The sequence below is a fragment of the Scaptodrosophila lebanonensis genome, unplaced genomic scaffold (genome assembly GCF_003285725.1).
Source record: "Scaptodrosophila lebanonensis strain 11010-0011.00,11010-0021.00 unplaced genomic scaffold, SlebRS2 tig00000184-arrow-arrow-pilon, whole genome shotgun sequence".
Classification (NCBI taxonomy): Eukaryota; Metazoa; Arthropoda; class Insecta; order Diptera; family Drosophilidae; genus Scaptodrosophila; species Scaptodrosophila lebanonensis.
The window spans coordinates 214,563-237,254 of record NW_022060606.1 but is presented as its reverse complement, the minus strand read 5'-3'; positions in this window follow the sequence as shown (position 1 = coordinate 237,254).

The following is a 22,692-nucleotide window of genomic DNA, read 5'->3' as shown; positions in this document are numbered from 1 at the left end:
AGTCAGCTGTTGTGGCCGGTTTGGAGGGGAAGTTCCAAAAAATATAATCTTTCTGTGGCACCGACGAATTTTTTGGGAGTTTTCAAAATCAACAGTTGCCGAAACCACCTGAGTTTTCTGTGGCACCCCTGAATATATGGCAATTATTCTCCAAATTGATTCTGTTTCTGCTCGGTGCAGCTTATGCAAAAAAAAAAAAAAAACAAAAAAACAACGCTACAGTCGAGCAAGCCCGACAGTAAAATAGCTATCATAGACCTATCATAATGCAACTTGGCTTAATCACTTAAGGGATGCAATTACCAAACTTAAGTTTGAAATTTTAGGAATTATGGGAGTTTTGGAAAATTACATCAAAAAAACTCAAGCTCGGGCTTAGGAGAATCTGGATACCAAGTTTTGTTAATCTGGGCCTTAAACTTTCTTACTGATCAAAAATATATATACTTTGAGGGGTCTACCACGCCTTTTTCTGCCTGTTCAGGCTATAAAAACGAAGACAGTTGGTAACACAACCAATATCAATGCTCATTTAAAAATTTATCACAAAATCACAAGTGGAGTCGAAGTGGAAACAATTGCACTCCGCACATAAAATGTACAAGATTAGGTGAAAAATGTAACAGGCAGAAGGAGGCATGGTAGACTCTAGACAGAATTTAATTGATTTTTTGCAAGTCGAGACAACATCTACAACAAAAATCACCAGTAGAGATCTGAGTAAATGCTACTGAAAATCGAGCAACGGCGAACAATGTGTATTTTGTTGTAGCATCTATCTGCTTGTGCGTCTGGTTGGCGACAACTACATGTATTTCGTTTTTGTAAGTTCGCTCGCGATCGGCTGGCTGACGCCACTTACCAAAACATAAAGGAAATAGCCCTGGGAACCCAAAGAGCCACTACGTGCCCATTGCTGCTTTATTTAACGAAAATTGAATAACAGACAGGGTTCGTAACATGCACACACAGCACAGTGCTGCAAATACATGCAACGCTGCCTGTTGTCGGTCTTCCGCCTTCACGAAAGCCAAAGTAAACGCCATGTCAACCAGCAAGGCACATGTTGAGACTGCACAGTTCAGTATGCAGCATGTTTGAATGGACAAGCATCGGAGTATAACGGCGAAATTGGCGTAAAGACTGTAGAGCCCTGGCCTAAAGCGTGTAGCCATCCCCAAGCAGGTACCCCTAAAAGGCTTAGGGACCCCAGAAGCAACCAGCGCGTGACCCCGCCAAAAAAACATAAAATGCGCGAACAAAAGCTTTCCACCGGACCACAGAGGCCCCCGCCACCCAGCTGCAGAACTTCGCACAGGCGGCGAAGGAAAATGCCATTCCCGCTACCAAGGCCGACAAATGGACGATGGTCCAGCGCCAGGCTCGTTTGAAGCCCAGTAGGCCGGATGCCATCTTAGTCAAAAGCGTTGGAGATGCCCTGTATGCCGACATCCTAAAGGCGGTAAAATTGGCTCCAGAGTTGCAGTCTGTAAAAAACGACGTTGATATACGATCAACGAGAACGGGTAATGGGAGCCTGCTCTTATAATTGAGCAGATCACCGACGCACGACATCGGAAAGGTACACGAAGCCGTGGAGGCGGCCTTACAAGGTATGGCAGTTGTCAAGCCATTGGTGGAAGAGGCCCAACTCGAGATCCGGGAACTGGATCAGCTAGTCACCAAGGAGGAGATCTTGGAAGCGCTGAAGACGATCGGCGGGAACCTTAGCATTGGGCCCGATGCGGTGAAATTAATTAATTAATTCCTAGTACGACAAGAAGATTTCTTATAAATTAATGTACTAGTCACAAAGTATGCAATTTTTTTAAATAAAATTTCTGTTTTCCATCTATGTAAATGACCTTCCATGTTGTGTGTCAAACTGTGAGTTACATATGTATGCAGATGATGTCCAAATGTATGTGAGTCGTCCTTTAAGTAGAATTGTTGAATGTGTTAGTGCCTGTAATGACGATCTTTGTGAGATACATAAATAGGCGAGGTTAAATGGATTGGAAGTAAACCCGAAAAAGTCAAAATGTTTAGTGATATACAAAAAGAAAGTAAATACACTCAATTTAGAGAAACTGAGGCTAAATAATGAGCATATCGAATACGTAGAGCGGGTAACCAACTTAGGGATAACTACGAACGAAACACTATCTTGGAATGATCATGTAAACAAAACAGTTGGAAAGCTTTATAGTTCGCTAAGGCATCTGTCTTTGACGCAGCATTTCCTTCCAGTTAAACTCAAGCTCCTAATTGCTAAGACTTACTTGACACCCTCATTATTCTATGGTATCGAAATCTTCGCGACCTGTGATGCTGTAAGCCTGAATAAAATTAAAGTAGCCTTTAATAGTATAGCGCGATTCATTTTTGACATTAGAAGTAGACAACCCATAACGGCGTACGCCAACCAGATATACAATCTGACCCTCAACTCCTGGATAAAACTGAGAACTTTAATTTTCTTGCACAGAATTATAACACGCAGAGAACCGAGTTATTTATACGAAAAAATCACCTCCACGTCGAGAACAAATAATTTAGTCTGCATAAGATATAAACTAGCCAGCTCGGTAAGGCAATTTTTTATATACGCTGTTCGGCTGTGGAACGATCTTCCACATAACCAGAAGACAATTACCAGCGAGACGCACTTTAGACTTAAAACTCAAGCACACTTGAAATAGTACTTCTAAATTCTCTTCAACACACATAACGAAACAACTTTAATAATTATTAAATTAAGTAAACTATTAATATAAAATAAGAAATAATAATTAAAGCTAAGGCAAATTGTGAAAATTATGTAATTGTAATATTAAATGTCAATTTAAACTAAATTAAACCTGTAATTAAATTAACAATTAACTGAATGAAATCGAAATGAATATGTAATGACTAGCGTAATATGTTGGCACAGTTGGGTTTGAGGCACAACACAATATGTTCGCATATACACGTTTGACGCTTAAGACCTTTGCAGCTTACAACACGGCCAACGTTTGAATTGTGAATTCGAAGTTCGCGGGAGTCTCTCTCTCAAAAGCGGGAAAAACAGTATGGCGACTTATATATCTATATGTACATACTTGAGTACAATATGTATATAAGCTACTTATAAGCCGCTACAATTTTTTTCCTTTCTTTTGATTGTACTGACACTTGCACTTGTAAATTGGTTTTTTTTTCGAATCGCACTTGAGGTGTGTAATATTGCAGGAATAAAAACGCAATTGGGTACTCAACTTTTAATCCACCGATGCTTGCTGGGAGGACTTCAAGCAGCACAAAACGAGGATGATGATTGGAGGTGCAGCAGATGAAATCCGGCTCGAAGGACCACTGAAAATGTAGTGGGGTGGACGCTGTGTGGTCGAGATGAGTGGTTGCAATACGGTGGTTGTTCCTTCACTTTAATTATTTTTATTCACAAGTACTTCACTGGGACGGGGGCGCACATGAGCAGACCTTATACTGCTAATACAATATTCAGAACTAAAAACTTAGCCTAGTCTAAGCTTATTCTAAGCCTATGCTAGGCGGCCGCCGGTGTGGTGAGTTCATGGTCAGCAGCCGACGACCGACGGACAGTACGCTCTCCTCTCACGCGAACATCTGGTATTGTAGTTACTGAGCATCTTGAAAATATTAAAGTACTGCGATAGTTTTCGATATCTAGACAAAAAGTATATGATGCCTTGTATTGGTTAGTAGCAAACAATCCTCTGTACAAAGATGTTAGTATCAATAATAACATTGAGCTTCAGAAGATATAATAAGAGTAGGAGAAGTGTCGTTACAGAATGAAGTTGAAGTCAATGAGGAATCAACAGAGAATACTAGTGCTTATATGAGAATTAACGACTCATAAAGAATTTTACGTGCCTCATGGCATCAAGCTAATGATAATATATTTATATTAGTATTTGCAGGTGTTCAATGTTGTGCTATGGTATTGGGAAACATTGTAAGAGCTTGTATTCTTCCGCCGCAATGTTGGTCAACAAATATTATTAATTTGAATATGATAGCGTGTGATCAGATTTACAGTAATATCAGATTTCAAACGGAAATAAGTCTCGTGGTGGATACTTGCTCGTACGGAATTTAATACGTTATTAAAGATGATCTTATTATATTCAGCAAACGACTTCAAATAAATTTTGATGATGAACCAATCCTATTCGGAAGCTTAAATGACCAAGTAAATGAATCAAATTTTGGACTTACACTTCGACAAGCTTTTGTAGAACTTTTTATAAATCATAATTCTGATATCAGAAGGAAAATCATTCGGAGTGATGCATTATGATAACAAATATTACTTCTCTGATTCTCATTCGTGCGGTCCAAAAGGTGCAAAAGCAAAGGACAACAGAAGAGCTTGTATTATCGAATGCGATCATTTAGACGAATTTGTGAGAATTTGCAAACGAACAACAAGAAACAAAAATAGACTACGTTGATGTTGAAGTTTTTGATATACCCGATTCTGTAGAGTCAGAAAATCAAACACAACACATTACTGAAAGAGTATTAACTCCAAACAATTACACTGCACACATCAGTGATGGCATCCATTGATGTGATGCAACCTAATGTAGAAGATGAATTGCTGGTTTCACGGAATCTTAATGAAATTACCCGTAAAACAACTGATAATATTGTTAATGTAGCTCATGAACTGAAAGCAGAGGAATTTGCCTGGTATTTTTTATTTCCATACGGAAAAAATGGACTTAAAGAACCAAGGCCAGTAACATAACACCATTAGATTATTTTCAGTACAGAATTTTGGGAAGCGACACTAGATTTCAACGCAACGATTACTCTTTTATGCTTAATCGTTCTTTGAATATTATCGAGTAAAATGTACTATATCAGCATGTGGAAAAAAAATTTGTAATCAAGATGGAGTAGTCGAAGATATTCATCTTTATAGTACGTGAAAAATTTGAGAGGATCGGCATCTTATTGGATATAAGCTTTGAATGAGCTTCTAGCCCAAATTAGATGTTTGGGACCTCCAACATATTTTGTAACTTTTAGCTCAAATGATCTCAACTGGTTTCATCTATGATAGGCTTTACTAATAGCTGATGGTAGACCTGATGTAGATCCGAGTATACTCGATATTTACGAGACGCAAAAGCTAATAGAAAAATACCCAGTAATATTAAGCCGACAATTTATGGTTAGAGTTAATGCGTTATTAAAATATATAAACAATAATAATGAAATTTTTGGAGGGAGAGTAAAAGATTATTGGTGGCGCATTGAATTCCAATGTCGTGGTATTCCTCATCTTCATATGGTAATTTGGATAGAAAGTCATCCAGAGTTTGATACAGAGGAAGGAAAACATCTTCTTGATCGTAACTTTTCCGTCAAAATGCCTACAGCAGAAGAAGATCCAGAACTTCTCGATCTTGTCAAAAAAGTCAAATTCATCGACGTACAGAAACGTGTGAAACGGCAAGAATGCAATGAGACTCAGATAGTGTCTCATTCCTCAGGTGACTTTATTCGTTATGGAGGAAGAATTTGTTTACTTAAGCGTCGAAAATATGATGCTTGGGTAAATAGTTATCATCCTTATTGAGACTGTGGACGGGTGACATGGACATTCAGCCATGCGGCTCAAATGAAGCGATAGCGTATTACATTGCAACGTACTTGTCAAGAGGAGAACCTGAAGGAGTAGATATTGGAATAGCACAAGCAATTCAACAAATACAACGTGAAGAATCAGATATTTCACGAGAGCTATTTCGGATTTGTATGAAAATTCTTCATGAACGACAAGTAACAGCTGCTGAATGTGCGTATCGCTTATGTCATATCCCGCTACGTGATAGTTCGCGATTTTGTGTTTTCCTTAACACTAGAAAGCTAGAACAGCGTTATCGATTATTGCAATTTGAGAGATAGGACCACGCTACTGGGTATTGTACTAATATCTTCGAAAGATATGAAAACGTCCTTTTGATCATTTTGATTATGATTTTTCTAATATGAGTCTTACAGAATTTGCAATGTTATTTGAACCTTTCTATAATAAGAAAGCAAAAGAAACAGACGAAATTGTTGACAATGATGCATACGAAGTTCCGTCAAACGTACGTCGTCAACTTATTACGCTATCAGATAACAGTAAAGTGGCTGTAAGGAATAAACCTGCAGTTGTAAGAGTGCCATATTTTATAGCTACATCTGATCCAGAGAACTTTTTCTACAGCTTGCTAGTCCAATATATGCCTTATCGATCGGAAATTGAATTACTCGAAGGATTTGATAATGCTAAAGATGCATTTTTAGCTCGGGAAAATCAACTTAATGCAATGATAACGACCAATAATAAAGACCAACTTAATGGAGACGAAAAACGTGAAAGAATTTTCGCAACTGGTGGAGCAGGCACTGGAAAAACTTTCCTGTTTAATTTATTGAAAAACCAAGTAAACCGGTGTTCTGGAAAATCAGCACTGAAAGTTGGTGCCCTCATTGGAGTTGAAGCACGATTAGTCGGTGGATCTACATTACACCGTCTGCTAAAATTACCTGTACAAAAAGATGGAGTCATTATCAATATGCCAATTCTAACTGGTAACTATTTAAGAGTAATGCGTCAACTATGGTAACACGTAGAATTTCTTTTTATAGATGAAATTTCTATGGTTCCTTACGAGATGCTCTGTATGATTGACTCTTGTCGGCGACAATTAAAATGTTCAAATGTTTTTTTTTTGGAGGGATAAACATTTTATTATTCGGTGATTTAATGCAATTACCTCCTGTACGAGGACATCAAGTCTTTCAACAACCAGAACATATGAAGCCAGCTACACATTTATGGCGGCTCTTCAAGCTGGTTGAACTAAAACCTGAATGCCTTGAGGATTGGAGAATTGACATCTCAGCATCTTACTATACTTCTAGAAAAAGTTTCGACAGATGCTAACAATGAATTCTCAATAGATAACGCATTAAGAATCTACACAAGGAATGATCAAGTAGCTGAGCATAATGAAAAAGTTCTTCAGTATTTTGAGAAAAAAGGGACAAATATTTTTACAATAAAAGCACAAGATCATCTTATTGATGCTACACGAAATTTAGGTGATAAAAATGTGGACTCTGTTATACCTAATGATATTAACAAGACGGGTGGTCTTCCTAAAGTATTGACAATTTTCGTGGGAGCTTAAGTAATGTTGAGATCGAATATTGACGTGGCAAAAGGCTTAGTAAATGGTAATATGGGTATTATCACTGAAATTATTTGGCCACATTTTCGTCGTGATCAAGTATATGATTCAGACATACCATCAGTCCGTATTGACTTTGGTCAAGATGGTATACATCTAATTAAGCCAATGTCAATACAGTTTCCAGTAAAATATAGCTATGGTACCGCTGCCATTAATCCTGAGTTAGGCATCCACCGTACACAAAATACAAGGCTGTACGGTAGATCATTCAGTTATTTATCTGGGATCTCGATTGTTTGCTGCCGGTCAGGCTTATGTAGCTCTGAGTCGCGGAAGATCACTCAATGGTATTCGAATAGAAGAACTTGATTGCTCGAAGCTAACGGGAAAAGTTCCTTGTAATAGTGATGCGTTAGATGAAATGGAAAGGTTACGTAAACATGAATGAAATGAATTTAGATTTATTATCAAACATAAGACAAGGCTCTTTATTTATATAATTACTTTTGACATATTTTTAAGACTAAAAATTAGGAAATTAAATTATAGTTTAAAAAACTAAAAAAAAAAACACGCTTAAATGGCAAACCGAACTAAAAAGTAGAAAATAATTTGTAAGTATCCAGAGCTTGAGTTACAGAAATAGAAAATTCCATCAATCAGTCGGGTGTCCCGACTTTGAAATACTCTGTACATATGTTTACAATAATTATAGAAAACAAAAAAAAAATTAAACAAGTAAAAAAGCTAAAGTCGGGTGTCCCGACTTTGAAATACTCTGTACATATGTTTACAATAATTATAGAAAATAAAAAAATTAAGAAAATAAAAAAAACAAGTAAAAAAGCTAAAGTCGGGTGTCCCGACTTTGAAATACTCTGTACATATGTTTACAATAATTATAGAAAATAAAAAAATTAAGAAAATAAAAAAAAAAATTTGATCGATTTTACCTCTCTCGGTATTCGAACTCACGAAAAGGGTGTATAATTGCACATTTACATAACAATTGCGTCTGTGTGAGTGTATGTATGCCTATGCGCATCAATTCGTGTCTGTGTAAGCATTTTCGCAGTCAACCAAACAGCAACATCAACAACAGCCGCGGGCAGCGCTTGAGCAGCGCTGCAGCAGCGCTGCATCAGCAAATATATTTATGGCTATAACTTCTTGTTAAATCGGTCTATCATAATGAAATTTGGCATACGGACACATAATAACCAACTGGGGGTATTTCCAAAATTTTAGTTCGAAATTCCAAGAATTACGGGAGTTACGATTTGCGGGGTAGAGGGGGGAGGGAGGGGAATTCCAAAATATACATTTTCTGCGTATTCACATAAGGCATCTGGGACTAAAATTTGGTGTTCCTAGGTCTTATAGTCTCCGAGATATAGGCGATTATACGAATGGAAAATCGGGAAAACCCCCATAGGGGGGAAGTGGGGGGGAAAATCAAAAAAATAAAACAAACTCGTATAGAATACACACATAAGGCATCTTTGTGCAAAATTTGGTGTCTCTATCTCTTATAGTCTCTGAGATCCAGGTGTTCATACGGACGGACAGACAGACAGGACACATAGCAATCAATTTGCAATGATTTGATTTAAAGCTTATGAATTTCTCTTTCCAACTAAATTGATGAAAATAACTTTATCCGTTCAAGAGATATGATTTTTGCAACGAAAAAAATCAGAAGGCCCCACTGTGCGACGCAGAGCATAAATGATAGCTAATGTCTCCAGCTCAAAGCTGTTGTATTGCACCTCCGTAATGTTTGTTTTGAGAATTAGAAGATCGGATGCAACTTCTTGTCTTCTTTTGTTTGCATCAGTACCGCCCCAAGCCCTAAAGCACTTGTATCACAAAGTAACTCCGTTTCGTCCCTATAATTATATTTCGCTAGCACTGGTGCTTGGGATAATTTCTCTTTGAGCGTGCCAAAAAAATTTAGCTCATCCCAAAACGAAATGGTCTGTCCTTCCGTAATCTCTACATATATAAAACAGTTTGTCCTGACTGACTGATTGGTGATCAACATACAGTCCAAACGGTAAAAGCTACGAAGCTGAAATTTGAAATCAATTATCCTTTCATAGTGTAGGTGCCCAAAGGGGGGAAATCGAGCTCCAACGTTTGTATGAAAAATCTACAATTTTCATCTGATTAACTTCAAACTTAGTTTGTATACTCTCAGAAAAATTCCAAAAAAACTGTATACTTGTTTTTTTTTGGGGACTGAAATATGGAAGTTTTCTTGAAAAAAAAAAAAAATGGGGCACAAAAGGAAACCGCGTCAACAGCCCACAGCCCAAACGGCAAGAGCTATGAAGCTGAAATTTGGGCTTAAGGATCCTATCATAGTGAAGGTGCCCACTAAGAAGGGATTTTGGAAAATTCAAGCTCCAATGGGGGGAAAACTAGCTCCAAAGTTTGTTTGAAAATTCTGCATTTTTGCACCGATCCACTTTAAATTTGACTTTTATAATCTATAAAAGAATACAAATAAAACTGCATAGTCGGATTTTCGAAATTTGTGGTGGAGTTTGAATTATTTGATTATTATTATTTTAATATTTATTCACCTTTTCAAATGAAAAGTTTGTGTTATAAATTTTTTCAGATCGATTTCAAATTTGGGGACTGTAATCTACGTAACTAAATCTACAACTTTGCGTTCAAGGATTTTCAAAATTTCACAAATGCATGCAGAACAAACAATACAAAATATCAAACAGTTGGGGACAACTAAGTTACATACACACAGCTGTTCGTGTAGTTGCGTGCAAACGATTGAAATAGCCAAAGCAAAATGTGAGACACTAATGTGTGAATGTACACACATACATATGTACACATCTATGTACATGTACACAGCTATGTATGTATGTATGTATGTTCATTCGTCTTGCACTGACAGAGCAAGAAATGTTGCAATGGGGACATCATATACACACACTCACACACAGAACAAGCAACAGTTCGTGTCTATGTGTGCGGTTCTCTACGTACGGTTGAAAAAGTAAAGAGAAACATATTGTACATATTGTCTGCGCATTCATACATACATACATACATATATAAGTATGCATGCAATTTTTTAATTCAACACTAATTTGTGTCTTCAATTCCAAATATGATTGTTGTGAATGTAAAAGGTGTGTTTCTGCTTTTGTAGATCGCATGAATACACTCACAAAATAAGCTTAACGGTAAATGACTCTTAGATTTGTTCAGAATACATTTGTAGCGTTGTTAGCTAACACTAAAACGGTAAGTCGCTGTAAATATGGGTTCATCTGAGATGCTAGAGATGGGCATGTGTCGGTATCGATAGTTGAATCCGTCGATACAATCAATAATTACATCGAAGTTTGAATGCAATTAACAGAAAATTTAAATAATAACATCTTATAATTTATTGAGATCAATTAGAACAAATCATATACAAACATACATATGTACATCTGCCGGCAACGCGATTTCTGCTTTACTATCGCTTACGCAGTCGTTGCCTTGCGACGGTAACTGTAAACTTTTGGAATTTTGCCTTTGAAATTAACAGACGTAAATGATCAAAACGAAAGAAGAAGAGCGAGCCAATGACTTGCAGTTTTTGTTGTTTTTCGTTTTAAAAATTTGATTTAAAACCATTGAACCTGGACGACTGTCCAGCGCCAGACTCGAGTGAAGCCCAGCAGGCCGGATGCCATCTTAGCCACGGGCGTTGGAGATGCCCAATATGCCGACATCCTGAAGGCAGTAAAATCGGCTCCAGAATTGCAGTCTTTAAAAAACGACGTCCATCGTATTAGAAGAACGGGTAACGGTAGCCTTCCGAAATCGGAAAGCTACATAAAGCCGTGGAGACGGCCTTACAAGGTATGGCAGTTGTCAAGCCATTGGTAGAAAAGGCCCAACTCGAGATCCGGGACCTAGATGAGCTAGTCACAAAGGAGGAGATCTTGGAAGCGCTTAAGACGACCGCTGAGAACCTTAGCATTGGGCCCGATGCGGTGAAGTCAATCCGTAAGGTGAGCGGTGGCCAACAAATTGCCGTACTATCGCTGCCAGCGGAGAAGGCAAGGAAGCTCACGGAAATTGGCAAATTGCGAATTGGCTGGGTAATCTGCCGCATCCGTGGGGTGATTCAGCCAACACGTTGTTATAAGTGTCTCGGCTTCAGTCATACGGCAGCAAGGTGTTCCAGTGCAGAGGATCTAAAGATCACCTGTTACAGGTGCGGGGAAAAGGGGCACCTAGCTAGAAACTGCTCAAAAAGCCCTAGATGCGCATTATGCGCGAAGAAGAGCGAAGGAGGCAGTAAGATAGCTAAGATGTTAAACCTTAACCACTGTATTGCAGCACAGGACTTGTTGCTGCAGACCGTTAGGAAGGAGAATATTAGCCTGGCGATACTCAGTGAGCCATATAAAACTTACAGTAACAGCAAATGGGCCGTGTATTTGTCTGGTAAGGCTGCTTTATGGTTTTGCGATTCTAGAACGCTAGCTTACTCAGAAACCAAAGCAGGACACTGGTTTGTGAGAGCGAAGGTTGCCGGCCTGTGGGTCTACAGCTGCTACCTCCCACCCAGCCTACCTCTGTCAGAGTTCGCCGCTGTGCTAGACGCACTGGTGAACGATGCCAGGGGGCGCAGTTGCGTCATAATAGGCGGTGATTTCAACTCATGGGCGGTCGAATGGGGCAGCAGTATCACTAACGCGCGAGGCCGTACACTACTACTGGAAGCCTTCTCAGGACTGGATCTGACACTACTGAATACTGGCTCACAACAAACATTCAGTAGGGCAGGTATCGGATCCATAATAGACCTGTCATACGCTAGTAGCTCCCTGCATAGCCAGATCAGGTGGTCTATTAGCGATGGATTTACGGCAAGCGACCATGTGGCTATAGTATTCACATTTGGTGATACATCCCGCATCAGTCTAAATCCACCGCCCGCCAACATGGCATACAAGAGCCGCCCTCAGCAGCTTTCGCCTCTCCGGTGACCCGCAGAGTATGGCTCTAGACGCCCAAATCAGAGCAGCATGCGATTCTAGCATGGCCAGACGCTGCTCGTACTTGCGCCATCACACACCAGTTTACTGGTGGAACAACGAAATCGCCGAATTACGGAGATTATGCATCAGGGCAAGGAGAGTGGCCCAAAGAGCACACTGTACGCCCTCGTTCTCGTTCAGGCAGGACATGTACAGGGAGTCTAGGCGTTCGCTAAAAAGGGCAATCGCAGCAAGCAAGAGAAACTGCTTCCTAGAGCTGTGTGACTCCGCCGAGCAGGACCCCTGGGGGAAGGCATATAAGCTGATCGTGAAGCGAATCCATGCTGGTGGACGTGATGCCCCCCTGGATGCCGAGAACCTCTATCGGATTGTTGGGACTCTATTCCCTACGAGACCGGAGACGCCTGCGTGGATCCCCACTACAGATGCAGCCTTTGACGATGTCAGCACAGAGGAAGTGCTCCTAGCTGCTCGCAGTCTTAAGACAAACAAAGCGCCGGGCCCGGACGCAATACCTAACCGCTTTGTGTATGCACCCTGAGGCGTTCGCTTCTCTATTTGGGAAGTGCATTAAGGAAGGCATATTCCCAGACTGCTGGGAACAGAACCTGGACCTGCTTCCAAAACCAGGTAAACCACTCGAAGATCCCTCATCTTACAGACCGATCTGTCTCCTAGACTCAAACGGAAAGGACCTGGGGAGACTATTATGCGTTAGGATTGAAGCAGCTATCGGTCTTGCACCCAACCGATTTGGGTTCAGGAAGTCGAGGTCCACGATAGTTGCTATCGGTAAAGTAGTGGACATCGCGTCTAATGCGATTTCTGGCAGCAGATGGAAAGGCGGATCCACGGAATATTGCTTGGTGGTGACGCTGGATGTAAAGAACGCATTTAACTCGGCAGACTGGGGATGCATTCTAAATGCGCTGGTGGAGCAAGGCGTCCCCACGTACTTAGTGCGATCCATTAGGAGCAACCTTAGTAACCGCACACTCAGGTACCACACAACATCGGGCACCAAAATCCACAATGGTGTCGCTGGTGTTCCCCAAGGGACGGTCCTCGGGCCGCTGCTATGGAATGTCTGTATGACGGAATCCTCCGTCTCCACCTTCCACCGGGCACGGAGCTAGTGGGGTACGCCGATGATCTTGCAATTGTTTCCGTCGCAAAAGAAGTCAGAACCGTTGAAGACGCGTGCAACCACTGCATTCCAAGGGTTACGAGGTGGCTGAACGAAGTGGGACTCGAACTGGCGGTAGGCAAAACCGAGGCAGTACTAATCAGCAGCCGCAAGGCGGTAGAACAGGCGCACATACGCATCGGCGGTCTGATAGTGCCTTCCAAATGCACCATTACCTACCTGGGAGTTAGGCTGGACACGCGGCTGTGCTTTCGAGAGCACTTGGAGCACACCAACAAGAAAGCGGCAGAGGCGACACGGGCATTGGCACTAATAATGGTCAATACGCGGGGCCCCAAGCAAGGACGGAGGTTGCTGTTGATGAGCGTAATAAAATCTATTATGATATATGCGGCACCGATATGGGCGGCCGCGGTGGAAAAGAAAAGTTATATCAGGGACCTCACAGCCACATACCGACTCAGCGCACTCCGCGTCTGTAGCGGTTTCAGGACAGTCTCCGTCCTTTCCAGACGGACGGACGGACAGACGGACGGACAGACGGACGGACATTTCTAGATCGATTTCTCTCGTCATGCTGATTCAGAATATATATATTTTATGGGGTCGGAGATGCTTCCTTCTGCATGTTACATACTTTGCACAAACCTAATATACCCTTTTTACCCTACGGGTACAGGGTATAAAAATGTTCAATAATTTTTAATTAATTAACATTTCTTGCTCTGTCAGTGCAAGACGAATGAACATACATACATACATAGATGTGTACATGTACATAGATGTGTACATATGTATGTGTGTACATTCACACATTAGTGTCTCACATTTTGCTTTGGCTATTTCAATCGTTTGCACGCAACTACACGAACAGCTGCTTGTATGTGTGTGTGTGTATGTATACTTAGTCGTCCCCAACTGTTTGATATTTTGTATTGTTTGTTCTGCATGCATTTGTAAAATGCATATTTTGAAAATCCTTGAACGCAAAGTTGTAGATTTAGTTACGTAGATTACAGTCCCCAAATTTGAAATCGATCGGAAAACATTTACATAACACAAACTTTTCATTTGAAAAGGAGAATAAATATTAAAATAATAATAATCCAATAATTCAAGCTCCACCACAAGTTTCGAAAATCCGAGTATGCAGTTTTATTTGTATTATTTTATGCATTATAAAAATCAAATTTAAAGGTGATCGGTTGAAAAATGAGGATTTTTCAAACAAAATTTGGAGCTCGTTTTCCCCCCATTGGAGCTCGAATTTTCCAAAATCCCTTCTTAGTGCGCACCTACCCTATGATAGGATACTTGAGTCCAAATTTAAGCTTCCTAGCTTTTACCGTTTGGGCTGTGCGTTGATCACCAATCAGTCAGTCAGGACAAACTGTTTTATATATATAGATGTATGTTCATTCGTATGTATGTATGTATACATTGGACAATCGAGCACTGTTGTTTGATTGTAATAAATAATGTTCTATGGTTTTAAGTCAAATTTGTAAAACGAAAAACAACAACAACTGCAAGTCATTGGCTCGCGCTTCTTCTTTCGATTTGATCATTTACGCCTGTTAATTTAAAAGGCAAAATGTCAAAAGTGTAGAGTTACCGTCGCTAGACAATGATTGCGTAAGCGATAGTAAAGAAGGAACCGAAAGCGGACCTACGCATATTCTGCTTCGCGTTGCGGGCAGATGTACATATGTATGTTTGTATATTGTAACGACGCACAGCTGCCAGCTACGCAACGCGTCGTCACGATGCCGATGAGTAGTTTTAAGTAGGTGTAAGTAGTTGTAAGTTGAAGAGAGTTTTGGAGTTAGTTCGGTTGGAGAGGGAAACGAACGCGCATTGAAGCTCACCCTCCCATTTGTTACATTTGAAAAAAAAGATAAAGCATCATATTTGAATGGTAACTGCGGGCTCACTTTATTCCTGGGGAACCAAACAAAGAATTTTGCAGCGACTCTGGCCGACGAGTATACCCGGGCCAGAGCAACGTTACAAGTGGCGCCCGAGCAGGGACCCCAAAATAAAGTGAGGTTAAACACGACCGCGACCACGCGGCGAGTTGGAAAACGTAAGGCGAGAATTGTCGACTCGTGATGGTGCGAACGAGCTGGGTGCGGGCGTTGAGGAAGGAGGAGCTGATCGAGCTGCTGCAGGAGTTTGGGATCCACGACGCGGGCACCGTGGAAACGCTGAGAACACGCTTCGCCACGTTTGTGAAAGCGGCGGGGCCCGAACACCAGTCACGCCTAGAACTGCTAGCGGCCCGCTATGAGTCACGTCCGGTGAGTCCTGTACGGCCGAAGGCACAACTGGAGGTCCCCAAGCGAGAGGAAGGTTCGCCCGGCATGCACCTACCGCCTACGGAAGCTGCGGCATCGCCAAGAACACCGACCGAGCATCCCAAGACACCATCAACGGGGCCATTAGTGGCAAAAGCACCAGCTGGGGCTGCACCAGTGACCGTGACAGTCACCACCACCTATACGACAGAAGCGCCAGCGGCGCCATGCGTGACCACGAACCAGATCGTGGCCACGACGGTGGTAACGGCTGGTTCGGCCCACTCGACAATGTCACGAGCGGAGCGGAGAGCCCTGAGCACGGAGGTGGCACAGTGGGGAGCACATTTCGACGGCAGCGGGGACCCACGGGCATTATTGCGCAGGCTAGAAGAAAAAGCGGAAGTGAGTGGGGAGCCGGTAGATAATTTGGTGCCGATGTTACCAAACATTCTGGAGGGCGCGGCACTAACGTGGGACCGCACAAGGCGAAACCCGACCCAGTCGTGGGCAGAGTTCCGCGCGAAACTGCTAGAAGCGTACCCGGCCGCTCCTCACATTGAGCGGTGGCGACAGAATGCGCAACGACGCTTTCAGGGCGAGTCGGAGTCCACGGCGACCTACGTCCAAGCGATGCTGGAATTGATGCTCGATGCAGACATGTCCGGAGAGGAGAAACTGAGGCTCATCTACCGCAACAGCCGACGAGCGATCAACATCAGGATACGACATCAGGATGTCCATACTGTGGCAGAATTCAAACGGCAAGCAGCAGAGCTGGAGGAGTTGGGCCTGGTTCCGGCCTGTACCATTGGGGCAGGGCCATCCCAGCCAGCGTTCATGGGCCCACGGGGGTTTCCGATCCGACGTCCGGAGCCAACGGATACGCAGCCCATATCTGGTGGTGAGTTAAATCGGCGAGACTTTGTCCCTTTACAGACGACACCCGCGCGAACAACAGCAACCGGGCCCGAGATGCAGAGCTCGTCGGCACACCAGGGGCGGTCTTGCAAACGCTGTGGTATGGCGGGGCACGACAACGAATGCTGCCCAAACCAACAACAACTATACTGCTGGGATTGCGGTAGGCTGGGCATACGAGCGAACGAGTGCTGTCGCCGCAGAGCGGGAAACGCCAGGGGGGGCTCGCCACATACAGCCAATAGGCGAGCCCACGCAGGAAAACTAGTGGCAGAACGCTCGCGAGTGATGGTGTTGAGGGTGGATTGCGGTGGTCTTGCCCTCGACGCGGTGGTGGATACGGGAGCCACTCGCAGCTTCGTGAGCCCGGCGCTGGCACGACGCTTGAGAAAGCCAGGTAAGGAGAATGTACGGAGTGTAGAGGTGTCGATGTCGATGGCCAACGGCTCGCGACAAACTGTTTGCGAGGAGACGATGACGGCGATAACAGTGGACGACAAATGCATCTCGGTACCACTGTTGACACTGCCGGGCTGCTTGTACGAGCTCTCACTAGGGCTAGATTTCATCAGCAAGGCCTATGGTACGCTCACCGCCGGCAGTCACAAGCTGGAGATGCGAGATGTGCGGGAGAGACGACGGCGGAGAAGGCGTCAGGCGCACCGCAGAGTACGATGTGCGGCATTGGTGGCCGACGCGCTGTCACGGCAGCCACAGGAGGTGTTGAGAGAATGCCACAATGACGCAACGGCGGGCCATATGGGAGTACGCCGAACATGTGCGCGCGTCGCAAACCGATACCACTGGCCTGGTCTGTATCGCGACGTCGCGAAATATGTGCACCAGTGCCTGTTGTGCCAACGCTATAAAGCCCAGCAACAGCTGACAGCAGGCAAGATGCATTTCAAACCAGCGGAGGCAGCGTGGGACGTCGTATGCGCCGATTTCGTAGGGCCGCTGCCGCGGTCCAAACGGGGCAACTCGTACCTACTGGTCCTTGTGGATAAGTTCAGCAAGTGGGCAGAACTGGTCCCCATCCGCAAGGCAACAGCGGCGGCAGTGAAGCTGGCCCTACGAGAGCGGATCCTGGCACGGTTTGGGACGCCGCGAAAACTCATCACAGACAATGGAGCCCAGTTTACAAGTCGCGCGCTGAAACAGTTCCTCGCTGAGGCAGGCATACAGCAACAACTGACGGCACCATATACACCTCAGGAGAATCCCACGGAGCGGACCAATAGAACGGTCAAAACATTGATTGCTCAGCTGGCGGACGGGCAGCACAACACGTGGGACGAGCAACTGCCGGAAGCACAATTGGCTATTAATACAGCACTTTCAGACGCAACGGGCTACTCACCGGCTTTCATCCTATTTGGGAGAGAACCAAGGCATCCACACACACTGTACGGCAGGGATCCAGACGCCCCTGAGGCAGTACCAGGTAGCCTACAAACACACGCGACACTGGTACAGTTCATTGCCCGAATAGCGAAAAGAAAGGTGGCGTCGACAGGCGGTCAAACGCGAGGGGTGGCAGCGCTACCACCCAGCTGCTACACATCTGCCTTTCGAGTATGGCGCGATGCTAACAAAATTTGAAAACACCATCGATCGGGCCGTTCGACCCTTTGGGAAAAGGGGGAGGTGTAACGACGCACAGCTGCCAGCTACGCAACGCGTCGTCACGATGCCGATGAGTAGTTTTAAGTAGGTGTAAGTAGTTGTAAGTTGAAGAGAGTTTTGGAGTTAGTTCGGTTGGAGAGGGAAACGAACGCGCATTGAAGCTCACCCTCCCATTTGTTACATTTGAAATAAAAGATAAAGCATCATATTTGAATGGTAACTGCGGGCTCACTTTATTCCTGGGGAACCAAACAAAGAATTTTGCAGCGACTCTGGCCGACGAGTATACCCGGGCCAGAGCAACGCTACAATATGATTTGTTATAATTGATCTCAATAAATTATAAGATGTTATTATTTAAATTTTCTGTTAATTGCATTCAAACTTCGATGGAATTATTGATTGTATCGACGGATTCAACTATCGATAGTTTTGATGCTCTAGCACATAGAGCATCCGACACATGCCCATCTCTAGCATCTCAGCTGATCGCATATTTACAGCGACTTACCGTTTTAGTGTTAGCTAGCAACGCTACAAATGTATTCTGAACAAATCTAAGAGTCATTTACCGTTAAGCCTGTTTTGGAGTGTATTCGTGCGATTTATAAAAGCAGAAACACACCTTTTACATTCACAACAATCATATTTGGAATTGAAGACACAAATTAGTGTTGAATTAAAAAAATTTAATATATACTTATATGTATGTATGTATGTATATAGGCGGATAACGCCTGCATGAAAAATTTAAATGTATGTACATATCAGCGTTGCCGAACGCTCCAATTTGGGGGGACGTCCCGATTTATAAATCAAAATTAAATGTCCCGCGGCGGACTTTTCGGGGATAACTCGACCGTGCGTACAACGGGCTGCGGAGGCACACAGTTAAGTCAGGACTGGTATGTATGTATGTATGTACACATGTATGTATGTACGTATAACCATACATAGTACTTATTGTACTAAATTTGCTTTTTGGAAAATGAACTCTTTAAAAAACTTTAGAGAGCGTCGAAAGAAGAATATCATGTAGTAAATAAACTTATAATTATAAGCACATTTTACTTAGCCCAGCAAAGACGGGCAAGACCTGCTAGTTAATCATATAATGGCTTGGAAATTGTGGAAAAATCCTTGATAAGCCTACGAAAGTATAAGCACATTCCCAAAAAGCTCTGTATCGCGTGCGTTCCCTTAGTATTGGAAAGTTAGCTATCGCTTCTACTTCTTTATCATCCGCTCTGGTTCCCTCACCACTAACGAACCCCTGAAAATACCCATTCTTTAAATCGGTACAACCCGATATCAGCTATCAGCTCGATCGAATGATGTTATCACTCAAGTACTCATCTAATAACCTGTACGTGAGCAACTAAAAGGTTTTGCTCATCTCGCATCATATTTTTGGTACACATGGTCTTGCTGCAATAACACAACTATTTTCTGAAAGTTGCGTGAATTTGCATCTGTTTTCGTACTCCTCTAAATGGTAAATCCTTAGAATGTTTCCAATTATTTGGAAAAGCATCTGCATTATTCCGCTCCACAAGGCAGACAGTTAAAACTATCGAGGCATCGCTAAGTTGTCCGCCATTCCTAAATTATTTGAAAAAATAATTACTTCCACTTTGTAGCATCTGTGTGAGTCGGTTATCTCCCCAGCATGGTTTTATCAAATATCGGTCAACAACATCCAAATTGCTGGAATTTACATCATTGATAAATGATGCTTTCCTAGCTAAAATGCAAACCGATGTTATTTATACTGTCAGTAAGGCATTTGATTCAGTGAATCACGACCTAGTCCTGTTGAAGCTTGATCGTATTGGGGTTCCTTCAAATTTTTTACTTTGGATTTCGTCTTATCTTAACAAGCAAAAAAGGTAAATCCGGCTATCCCGACTTTGAAATACTCTGTACATATGTGTAGAATAATAATAAAAATTAAAAAAAAAAATTTTTTGATCAATTTTACCTCTCTCGGTATTCGAACTCGTATATGTGAATAATTGCACATATACAAAGCAATAGCGTGAGTGTATGTATGTTTATGCGCGTCTATTCGTGTCTGTGTAAGCATGTTTGCAGTCAACCAAAGAATCAGCATCAACAGCTGCGGGCAGCGATTGGGTAGCGCTTGGGCAGCACTTGAGCAGAAAATATTTTTATGGCTATAACTTCTTGTTAAATCGGCCTACGGACACATAATGACTAACTGGGGGTATTTTCCAAATTTGAGTTCGAAATTCCAAGAATTACGGGAGTTACGATTTGCGTTGGAGAGGGAGGGAAATTCCAAAATACACATTTTCTGCGTATTCACAAAAGTCTATTGTCAATTGGTCTAAAATTTTGTGTTCCTAGGTCTTATAGTCTCCGAGATATAGGCGATTATACGAATGGAAAATCGTTAAAACTCCCATAGGGGGGAAAATAAAAAAATAAAACAAATTCGTATAGCGTACACACATAAGGCATCTTTGTGCAAAATTTGGTGTCTCTAGCTCTTATAGTCTCTGAGATCCAGGTGTTCCTACGGACAGACAGTCAGACATAGATCGACTCGTCTTGTCATGCTGATCAAGAATATATATACTTTTTAGGGTCTGTTACGCAACCTTCTGCCTGTTACATTTTTCAGCTCGCGCAAACCTAATATACAAGGAGTGTTCCAAAGTAAACAGGACTTAAAAAAAAAACAAACAGAACAAATGGTTTTTTCGGCAAAATCAATTTATTTTATTCAGAATAGTCTCCTTCTGCTTCAATACAGCTTTTTGCATGATCCAAAAGCATGTATTTGTATTTGTTTGTTTATTAATTCCTAGTACGACAAGAAGATTTCTTATAAATTAATGTACTAGTCACAAAGTATGCAATTTAAGGTGATTTTTCTTTTGCTCTTACCGTTATCATTAAATTAGTACAAAAGAGTTGCCTAATGAATGTAAATGTATAGTATAGGTTTAGTGCTTTTTGATTTTTTCAATTAGTTATACTCTTGGAAGTGTGCTTCAATTCTAGTTCTAAAATGCGTTTCATTGCTGATTATTTTTAAGTTATGTGGTAGCTCGTTCCACAGACGAACAGATGAAAAAGTGCTTTCCTGAACTGGATAATCTATATCTTTCGCAAACTATATTATTGGTTCTTCTTGATGAATTAAATGAGATTTTGTTATACAGATAGTTCGGTTCTTTACGATTAATGGTTCTATGCAAGAAAATTAGAGTCCTAAGTTTTATCCACGAGTGAAGAGTCAGGTTTAAAATTTTGTTAGCGTATGTCGTTATAGATTATCTTCGTTTAATGTTATAGACATATCGCGCAATGCTGTTGAAGGCGACTTTTAATTTATTCTGCCTTGCGGCATCGCAATTTCCAAATAACTCAACCCCATAAAATAATGAGGGTATCAGGTATGACTTTGCAATAAGAAGCTTGAGTTTGCCTGGGAGGAAATTCTGCGTCAAAGAGAGATGCCTTAGTGCAATATAAGTGCATGTCGAACGAGTGTTTTAGCTCGTTGGCCGGTATGGCCGCCAGTATGCCGGTTCAAGCCTTTTGAATGGCCTCTACGCCTGCATAACGCTTTCCTTTCATGGGCAAATGCATTTTTCTGAAAAGATAAGAGTCACACGGTGCCATATCAGGTGAATACTTGAGTGGTTAATGGTTAAAATGTGATTTTTGGTCAAATAATCGGTCACAAGCGTCGATCGACGAGAGCAACAATGAATTCATGCACAGTTTCGATGGAATTTTCGGTGATCACAAATTTTGATTGGCCCACATGTTGATCGTCATTTATGTCCTCACGACCACTTTAAAAACGTTGAAACCACTCGTGCACTCTGCCACGGGATAGGCAATCATCGCAATAAACTTGTTCCATCAATTGAAACGTTTCGGTAAAAGTTTCACCAATTTTTAAATAAAATTTAATGTTGGCTCTTTGTTTGAAGCTCATTTTCGCAAGGATAACACAAACATACTGACACTTAAAACGCAATAACTTCACTTCGAATCGATGAAATGTCATGAAATTCTCACTGGACAATCGATAAAGATAGCAGATTCTAACGCACCAGTCGACATTTAGATAGCGCCACCAGGGGGCGCTAGATTCAAAAAGTCCTGTTTACTTTGGAACGCATCTTGTACTCTTGTACATACAGAATGTGTATTTTGGAATTTCCCTCCCTCCCCTCTCTTCACCACAAATCGTAACTCCCGTAATTCTTGGAATGTCGACCTCACTGCAAATACCCCCAGTTAGTGATTATGTATCCGTATGTCCAGTGTTGGTGTTCATATATGCCCCACATCGCTTAAGTTCATCGTACTGTCAATATCACACGTAATTGACCGTATCATGAGCTACGCTTGGGCCACGCATGTGCATATGAAGCCAATGCAGGCAGCTATTCTTAGCT